Source organism: Mastacembelus armatus, chromosome 17 (genome assembly GCF_900324485.2).
Source record: "Mastacembelus armatus chromosome 17, fMasArm1.2, whole genome shotgun sequence".
In the NCBI taxonomy this organism is placed as follows: Eukaryota; Metazoa; Chordata; class Actinopteri; order Synbranchiformes; family Mastacembelidae; genus Mastacembelus; species Mastacembelus armatus.
The window spans coordinates 22,680,717-22,689,348 of record NC_046649.1 but is presented as its reverse complement, the minus strand read 5'-3'; the positions used below and the strand labels follow the sequence as shown (position 1 = coordinate 22,689,348).

At 44.4% G+C, this 8,632-nt stretch overlaps 1 pseudogene; it reads right to left on the bottom strand.

The window, feature by feature from the left end:
• Positions 1 to 327: 327 nt before the first annotated feature.
• Positions 328 to 5,560, bottom strand: LOC113134199 (uncharacterized; annotated as a pseudogene).
• Between the last annotated feature and the right edge of the window lie 3,072 nt (positions 5,561 to 8,632).

Here is an 8,632-nt window from a genome sequence, read left to right as displayed (position 1 = left end):
ATGAGCATATTAACAGATATACAGCTGTAAATAAAAGGAAAAAAATTAAATTGAAAAGAAGCTAATGATGTTCCAAATTAAGACATATGTTAATTTACATGAATTACAAAAACAAACCATCGTGAGCAGTGAGATGTTCCATGGCAATACAGACATGCAGGAAAGAGCGCCACCTAAGGAAACATCTGCAGAACAAAAAATAAGATAAACTGCTGACAGTCAGACAGAGTCTGTGCAGTGAAGAAACAACAAAACTTGATCACAACATAGATGGAGAACTGAAAAACAAGATGTCTGATTTTAAAGGACTGTACTTTTAAATTATTTCTATTTGAGTGTACAGAACTCAGCAGTGTCTCCTTTATAATCAAACTGAAGTCCAGCATAGAGAGGCTGAGTGAATGTGGTCTGGACTCTGTGGAGGAGAGTCATGGTTACAGAGACACTGTAGAAGGACAGAATACCTGCTCTGTGATCCAGGTACACTCCTACTCTGGAGGACCGAGGACCTGACACTGGAGTGATGATATTATTGTGCCAAAAGTCATATCTGTATTGTCCACGACATAATGCCCAAGATTTGTCATTGAGTCCAAACACACATTCATTCAACCTCCCTGCACTGCTGATATTTTTGTATGTGACTGCTACCCCAACTCCTCTCCCGCTCCACTTCACCTCCCAGTAACAACGTCCAGTCAGACTCTCTCTACTCAGGACCTGATACCTTTCAGTGAATCTGTCTGGGTGACTGGAATAAGACTGATGTTGACTCATTACTGTTGCTTTTCTGTTTCCCTCAGATAATAATAGACGTGTGTGTGCTGTGTTTGGATCCAGTGTGATTTCCTGTGAATATTGTAAGAATCCAGCTCTGGTCTTGGGCTCTGGTTGTGACAGTAAAACATCCACTTCAGTCAGAGCCAGTGAGATGTTTGTCCATTTCTCCCTCAGAATGTCCTGTAGTTTATCTCTGAGCTCTGACACAGCTGCTGTCACGTCCTCAAAGTATCTCAGAGGACGGATATTGATGCTGGATGAGTCTGTAGGTTCACTGAGAGCTGACACTGAGGGGTAGTTCTGTAGAAACTTGGTGTGATCCTGTGTGTGTGAGAGCTGCTTCAGATCAGCGTCTTTCCTCTTCAGCTCAGTGATCTCCTGCTCCAGCTTCTCCTGAAGCTCTTTGACTTGACTCACTTCAGTTTCCTGCTGGGATCTGATCTGCTGCTTCACATCAGAGCGTCTTTTCTCCAGGAGACGGATCAGCTCACTGAAGATCTTCTCACTGTCCTTCACTGCTTTATCAGCAGAGCCATTGATGGTCTCCAGCTGCTGCTGAAGCACCTTCACATCTTTCTCTGTGTCCTGGATTCTCTGCTGGATTTTCTGTCGACTCCCCTCGAGCTCTCTCTGCCTCTCAGTCCTTTCTGCTGCAGCTGAGATTGTGTCGTGGCCTTTATGTTCCTCCACAGAGCAGAGATAACAGATACACTGCTGATCAGTGCGGCAGAACATCTTCATCACCTCATCGTGACGAGAGCAGATGTTGTCCTGGAGCTTCTTGCAGGGCTCCACCAGCTTGTGTCTCTTTAACTGAGCTACATCATAATGAGGCTGGAGGTGTTTCTCACAGTAAGACACCAGACACACCAGACAGGACTTGAGGGCTTTCAGTTTTCTCCCAGTGCAGACATCACAGGCCACATCTTCAGGTCCAGCATAGCAGTGATCAGCAGGAGCAGCTTGGAGTCCAGTCTTCTTCAGCTGCTCCACTAAATCTGCTAACATGATGTTTTTCACTAGGACAGGCCTCGGTATGAAGGTCTGCCTACACTGAGGGCAGCTGTAGATATTCTTCTCATCCTCTCCATCCCAGTGAGTTTCAATACAGGTCATGCAGTAGCTGTGTCCACAGGGAACAGTCACCGGATCCTTCAATAGATCCAGACAGATCGAACAAGAAATTGATTCCTGGTCCAGCTGAGCTCCTTTCTGTGCCATTTCACCTCTCAGTGGTAATGACTGTGGGACTTTGTTAGAAGTGAAACTAGTTTGAGTTGTGATCTAAACATCAGGTGTTTGTACAGTGAATGTGGTCTGTCAGATCCTGTTCCTCCTCACATGTTGGTTACACCCATCATCAAACTGTAGATCTAGAGGAAACAAGGAAATATGTGGACAGACTGGAGCTGCTGTGTGAGAGCAGAGGGGGGGTTATCAGGCTCAAAGTCATTCCAGGACGAGGTTTGGTCTGAGAGAGAAACTGTGTTTTCAACAACAGATTTCGTTTTCTAAATAAAAACACTTGTAATCTCATCTTTTAATTGGTAAAATCATTTGGGATGTCTGGATTTAGAGATGGCTGCTCAGGTTTCATAGTTACTTCATTTTCATCCATCATCTGCAGCTTATCCTGGAACATCCAAGATCACAGTGGATGGAGCTAATCCCAGCATGCAGTGGGTGAGAGGCGGGTCCACCCTGGACAGATCAACAGCCAATCACAGGGCTGACACACAGAGACACACACTCACATTGACACTCATGATCGGTTTAGAGTCACCAACCAACCTGACCTGCATGTGTTTGGACTGTGGGAGGAGAAAACCCACACAGACACAGGGACAACATGCAGACTCCACACAGAAAGGCCCCTGGTCCACCTGGGTTCAGACCCTAATCCTGACCTGCATGTGTTTGGACTGTGGGAGGAGAAAACCCACACAGACACAGGGACAACATGCAGACTCCACACAGAAAGGCCCCGGGTCCACCTGGGTTCAGACCCTAATCCTGACCTGCATGTGTTTGGACTGTGGGAGGAGAAAACCCACACAGACACAGGGACAACATGCAGACTCCACACAGAAAGGCCCCGGGTTGAATAAGATTCAAACCTGAAAACCTTTTGCTGTGAGGCAGATGTGCTAACCACCTCAGCACTGAGCTGTCCCTAATTATCTCTTTGTTTTTCTTAGCCTGAGGACACACCAGAGGATTTCATGTCTGATTTGACCCGTCCAGTGATCGTGGTCCGACTCCAGGTTTGTTGTGACCGATTATCTGTCTAAACAATCCTCAAGTGTTTGGTGTCAACACGATTATTTTACTGCTCCTGATCAGGTCGGAGCCTCACACGTTTGATATTTATGCTTCCCCCCAATAGCCAATGAGAGTAAGCAGCCTGGAAGACATCACCAACCAGATGTTATGTCTTGTACAATGCGTTAAAAAGACACTTGTGTTGTTGGCATGATTCAACCAAACACGTCTTAATAGTGATGTTTTTGGAGCTGGTTTTGTTTTGATTTGCTGCCATGTTGGTGTGATGTAAATGTAAACAACGTTACAACAATAGGACCTGGAGTCGAGCCACGATCACTGGACGGGTCAAATCAGACATGAAATCCTCTGGTGTGTCCTCAGCCTTAAAATGCAATTTACTTCAACTGTTCAGTCAAACACAAATTCAGTAGATGAGAAAACAAACAAAGTGAATCACTTGCACACAGTCACATTCCTGCATAAAAGTTAATGAAATTATTGTCTCAATGTTTTTATTACATTAATTATAGTTAAAATATAGAGTTTTAAGTTTTATGAGTATTTTAATGTTAAAAACATTTCAAATCCAAAAAGTTCTATCAATAGAAATATTCAAACATTTAGAGCACAGAGGTTCAGATTTTCATGTGGACAAATGTCAGTTCAGATAAAGAACCATCCTGAGCAGTGAGATCCTCTATGGATAAACAGACACAGAGTTCCCCCTAAAGAAACTCCAACATAATAAATCAACATGAAAACATTTCAAACTATCACTCATCCTGTCTGATTAGGTGAACTTGTGTCTCTGCTTTAAAAACATGCACTTTAAGTAACTTCTGTATTATTAACTTTAGCTACAGAACTCAGCAGTGTTTCCATTAGAATATCCAGGCCAGAGTCCAGCATAGAGAGGCTGAGTGAATGTGGTCTGGACTCTGTGGAGGAGAGTCATGGTTTCAGAGACACTGTAGAAGGACAGAATACCTGCTCTGTGATCCAGGTACACTCCTACTCTGGAGGACTGAGGACCTGACACTGGAGTTCTGATACTGTTGTGCCAAAAGTCATAACTGTTTTGTCCACAATATAATGTCCAAGATTTGTCATTGAATCCAAATCCACATTCATTCAACCTCCCTGCTCTGCTGATGTTCTTGTATGTGACTGCTACAAAAACTCCTGTCCCGCTCCACTCCACCTCCCAGTAACAACGTCCAGTCAGACTCTCTCTACTCAGGACCTGACACCATTTAGTGAATCTGTCTGGGTGACTGGAATAAGACTGATGTTGACTCACTATTGTTGCTTTTCTGTTTCTCTCAGATAATAACAGACGTGTGTTTGCTGTGTTTGGATCCAGTGTGATTTCCTGTGAATATTGTAAGAATCCAGCTCTGGTCTTGGGCTCTGGTTGTGGCAGTAAAACATCCACTTCAGTCAGAGCCAGTGAGATGTTTGTCCATTTCTCCCTCAGAATGTCCTGTAGTTTATCTCTGAGCTCTGACACAGCTGCTGTCACGTCCTCAAAGTATCTCAGAGGACGGATATTGATGCTGGATGAGTCTGTAGGTTCACTGAGAGCTGACACTGAGGGGTAGTTCTGTAGAAACTGGGTGTGATCCTGTGTGTGTGAGAGCTGCTTCAGATCAGCGTCTTTCCTCTTCAGCTCAGTGATCTCCTGCTCCAGCTTCTCCTGAAGCTCTTTGACTTGACTCCCTTCAGTTTCCTGCTGGGATCTGATCTGCTGCTTCACATCAGAGCGTCTTTTCTCCAGGAGACGGATCAGCTCAGTGAAGATCTTCTCACTGTCCTCCACTGCTTTATCAGCAGAGCCATTGATGGTCTCCAGCTCCTGCTGAAGCACCTTCACATCTTTCTCTCTGTCCTGGATTCTCTGCTGGATTTTCTGTCGACTCCCCTCGAGCTCTCTCTGCCTCTCAGTCCTTTCTGCTGCAGCTGAGACTGTGTCGTGGCCTTTATGTTCGTCCACAGAGCAGAGATAACAGATACTCTGCTGATCAGTGCGGCAGAACATCTTCATCACCTCATCGTGACGAGAGCAGATGTTCTCCTGGAGCTTCTTGCAGGGCTCCACCAGCTTGTGTCTCTTTAACTGAGCTACATCATTATGAGGCTGGAGGTGTTTCTCACAGTAAGACACCAGACACACCAGACAGGACTTGAGGGCTTTCAGTTTTCTCCCAGTGCAGACATCACAGGCCACATCTTCAGGTCCAGCATAGCAGTGATCAGCAGGAGCAGCTTGGAGTCCAGTCTTCTTCAGCTGCTCCACTAAATCTGCTAACATGGTGTTTTTCCCCAGGACAGGCCTCGGTGTGAAGATCTGCCTACAATGAGGGCAGCTGTAGATATTCTTCTCATCCCAGTGAGTTTCAATACAGGTCATGCAGTAGCTGTGTCCACAGGGAACAGTCACCGGATCCTTCAGTAGATCCAGACAGATCGAACAAGAAATTGATTCCTGGTCCAGCTGAGCTCCTTTCTGTGCCATTTCACCTCTCAGTGGTAATGACTGTGGGACTTTGTTAGAAGTGAAACTAGTTTGAGCTCTGATCTAAACATCAGGTGTTTGTACAGTGAATGTGGTCTGTCAGATCCTGCTCCTCCCCACATGTTGGTTAGACCCATTATCAAACTGTAGATCTGGAGGAAACAAGGAAATATGTGGACAGACTGGAGCTGCTGTGTGAGAGCAGAGGGAGGGTTATCAGGCTCAAACTCATTCCAGGACGAGGTTTGGTCTGAGAGAGAAACTGTGTTTTCAACAACAGATTTCATTTCCTAAATAAAAACACTTGTAATCTCATCTTTTAATTGGTAAAATCATTTGGGATGTCTGGATTTAGAGATGCCTCCTCAGGTTTCCAGCTTATCCTGGAACATCCACAGTTACCAATTAGCCTCAGAAAATATTCAGACCCCCGTCTCCACTTTGTGGCACTGAGTGTAGATTAATGAGGAAAAAAACATGAATTTAAACAATTGTAGTATCAGGCTGCAACATTAAACTGAAAACAGTGAAGGGTGGTCTGACTATTTTCTGATGATATAATATATAGCACAACTTAAAGACTGTCCCACCACCAGGAGGCGGCAGAGCTCCACTGAAACGTATGTCAGTATTTTTGCTCTGTCTGATACATGTACAGTTATCAATTCATCTTCACATCCTCACCTGACCTTTGACCTTCTACAGACACTCACTGAGGCAGGAGTATTTTAAAGGATAAAACATCACAAGGTCTTAGAAATATTTTAAATGGATCATCGCAGCTAAATGGGAACAGGAAAGTCTCAAATGAGTGTAAAATGTTTTCATCAGGAAGCATTCAGGAGGGGAGCAGGGACACATGTAGGGGCGAACTGCTCCCAGTATTTAACACTGTGTTTCGTTTTAAGTTGAGCTGTGAAAAATAAACTCTGAACTGCTAAAAAGCCTGAATGAGCCTGTAGATTAGTGCATGTTACATTTAAATATTAATAATGATTATTATAAACGTAATATATACTTTCATTTCGCCCTGCTGTTCTTCACCAACACCATGACCACACTGTTCCCGTACAATGAGTCAGTGATTTGTGCTGCTCTGTCAGAGCCAAACAAACGCACCAGGGTCATATTTTCAGTCGTACGTCATAACAGGAAGCTGGGTCTGCAGGAGAGACTGTATTTTGTTTAAAGACAAGACCTCTGGACAACACAGTTTGACCATTGGTTTCATTTTCTGATGTATCTAAAGTAATATTGCTAATCAGCTTTTTGCAGGCTAGGTAGGTGGATGCTTTGTCACCTGCTCAGGTGTGAGCTGAGGGTGACCTGGCTGTGGCTGCCAGCAGGAACAATGTGCTGTTTACCCAGCTGTTCTCATTCCCAGGGAGTCAAACATTGACACGTCGGTGTCTGATACGACCAGTGTTCGTATCAGCGCTGAAGGGGACCTGTGGCGTCACATACTGATGCTTTGTTAAGTCTTGTCCAGTAGTGTAGGAGGAGACCGTGCTGTGTTTTTGACCTAAAGACGACCTTTGAACTCTCTGACTTTCTTCGCCTGTAATTGTTCTTCGTCGATGTCTGGACTAACAAAATGTGACACATGCACAAAATGTTCCCATGAGAGGTTCAGCAGTTGGCGTCACGGCATCATCACAGCACGGACCTCTAACCAGCTCGACCACACAAACAACCAGGTTACTGCTCCTAAGATAGTCGGGGTCAGTGACCTGAGCATCATCACTGTGACACGTGTGGACAGTTCATTCAGCATGTGCATACAGTAACAATCACTGTGGAGCAGAGTCTATGTCCTGGTCACCCACACACATACGTTCATCCATCTATTCTCTACAACACTGAGCCCAATTCAGGGTTGCAGGGAACTGGATCCAATCCCAGACTGTCCACCCTGGACAGATCAGCAGTCTGTCACAGGTGAATACTCACATTGACAGCTACAGGCAATTTAGAGTCAGCAATTAGCCTAAAAGTACAGCCATCAGAACGAATTCTGAAAGATAATGTGATTTACATTTAACTACAGACATGAAACCACCGGTTACACACATATATGTCATGTAAGAAGAGAGTCCGGACCCAGTCTGAGGTCGAGTGGGACTTTCATGAGTTGGATATGTTGGCAAAGTTTCACTCTGTCACTTTAAATGAAATTGGTCACACAAACTAATTTAACGTGCAGACAGAATGAACATTTTTACCAAAAAAAGCATGTTGGGTTTTTCACTGAAATATTCATAGGAAGCAAGAAACTCCAGGGAGGGAAAGAAGAAGAAGAGTTTCTATAGGCGAGCGTGAGAAAATTCAGCTTTGCAGATATCTGGACTCCTACAGCTTCTCCCCATTAGGAGACTGACTTTTGCTGTGAAAGTGTGTTATGATCAATAATTCAGCGGTCAAGAAGCAAATCAGTACACGAGGGAGTGTGGGACTCCCAGTGTCTGAGAACAAGCAAACATTCAATGCAGATAAAACTCAAACAATATCACGTTATTAAACAAAACACAGAGCTGCAGTAATCTGCCCAGCGATTGGTTGGATGAAACGTCTTATGGCATTAAAAATTAAATACGACGTACTTTTAAATTGGATGAAGGACCGAACAATTAAATAGAAACGAAGCTATTTCGGAGTCAAACTGAACTGGACTCTTAGCCATGTAGTGACTGGTCCACCACTCTGGTCCAGACTGAAATAAAACAAATGGCTTTCAAATCCTTTCAAATGGCCCTTGTAAAAGTAACATTAGAGTAGATGTGAAAATCACAGTAACTTCCTAACACACACACACACACACACACACACACACACACACACCACATCCAGCGACCTGCTTCCACATCAGCAGCCTGACTGATTTCACCTCCTCATCTGCTTCCCATAATCCTCCTAATCCAAGGAAAGACAGAGTGACTGTGCCTGTGTGTGTGTGTGTGTGTGTGTGTGTGTGTAGTATTAAAAACACAAACACACATGTGTAGGCAGTGAGACAGCAATGCGAGACACACTCGGGTATGTGTGGATACAGGGATTTAATGCTTTGGCTCCAGG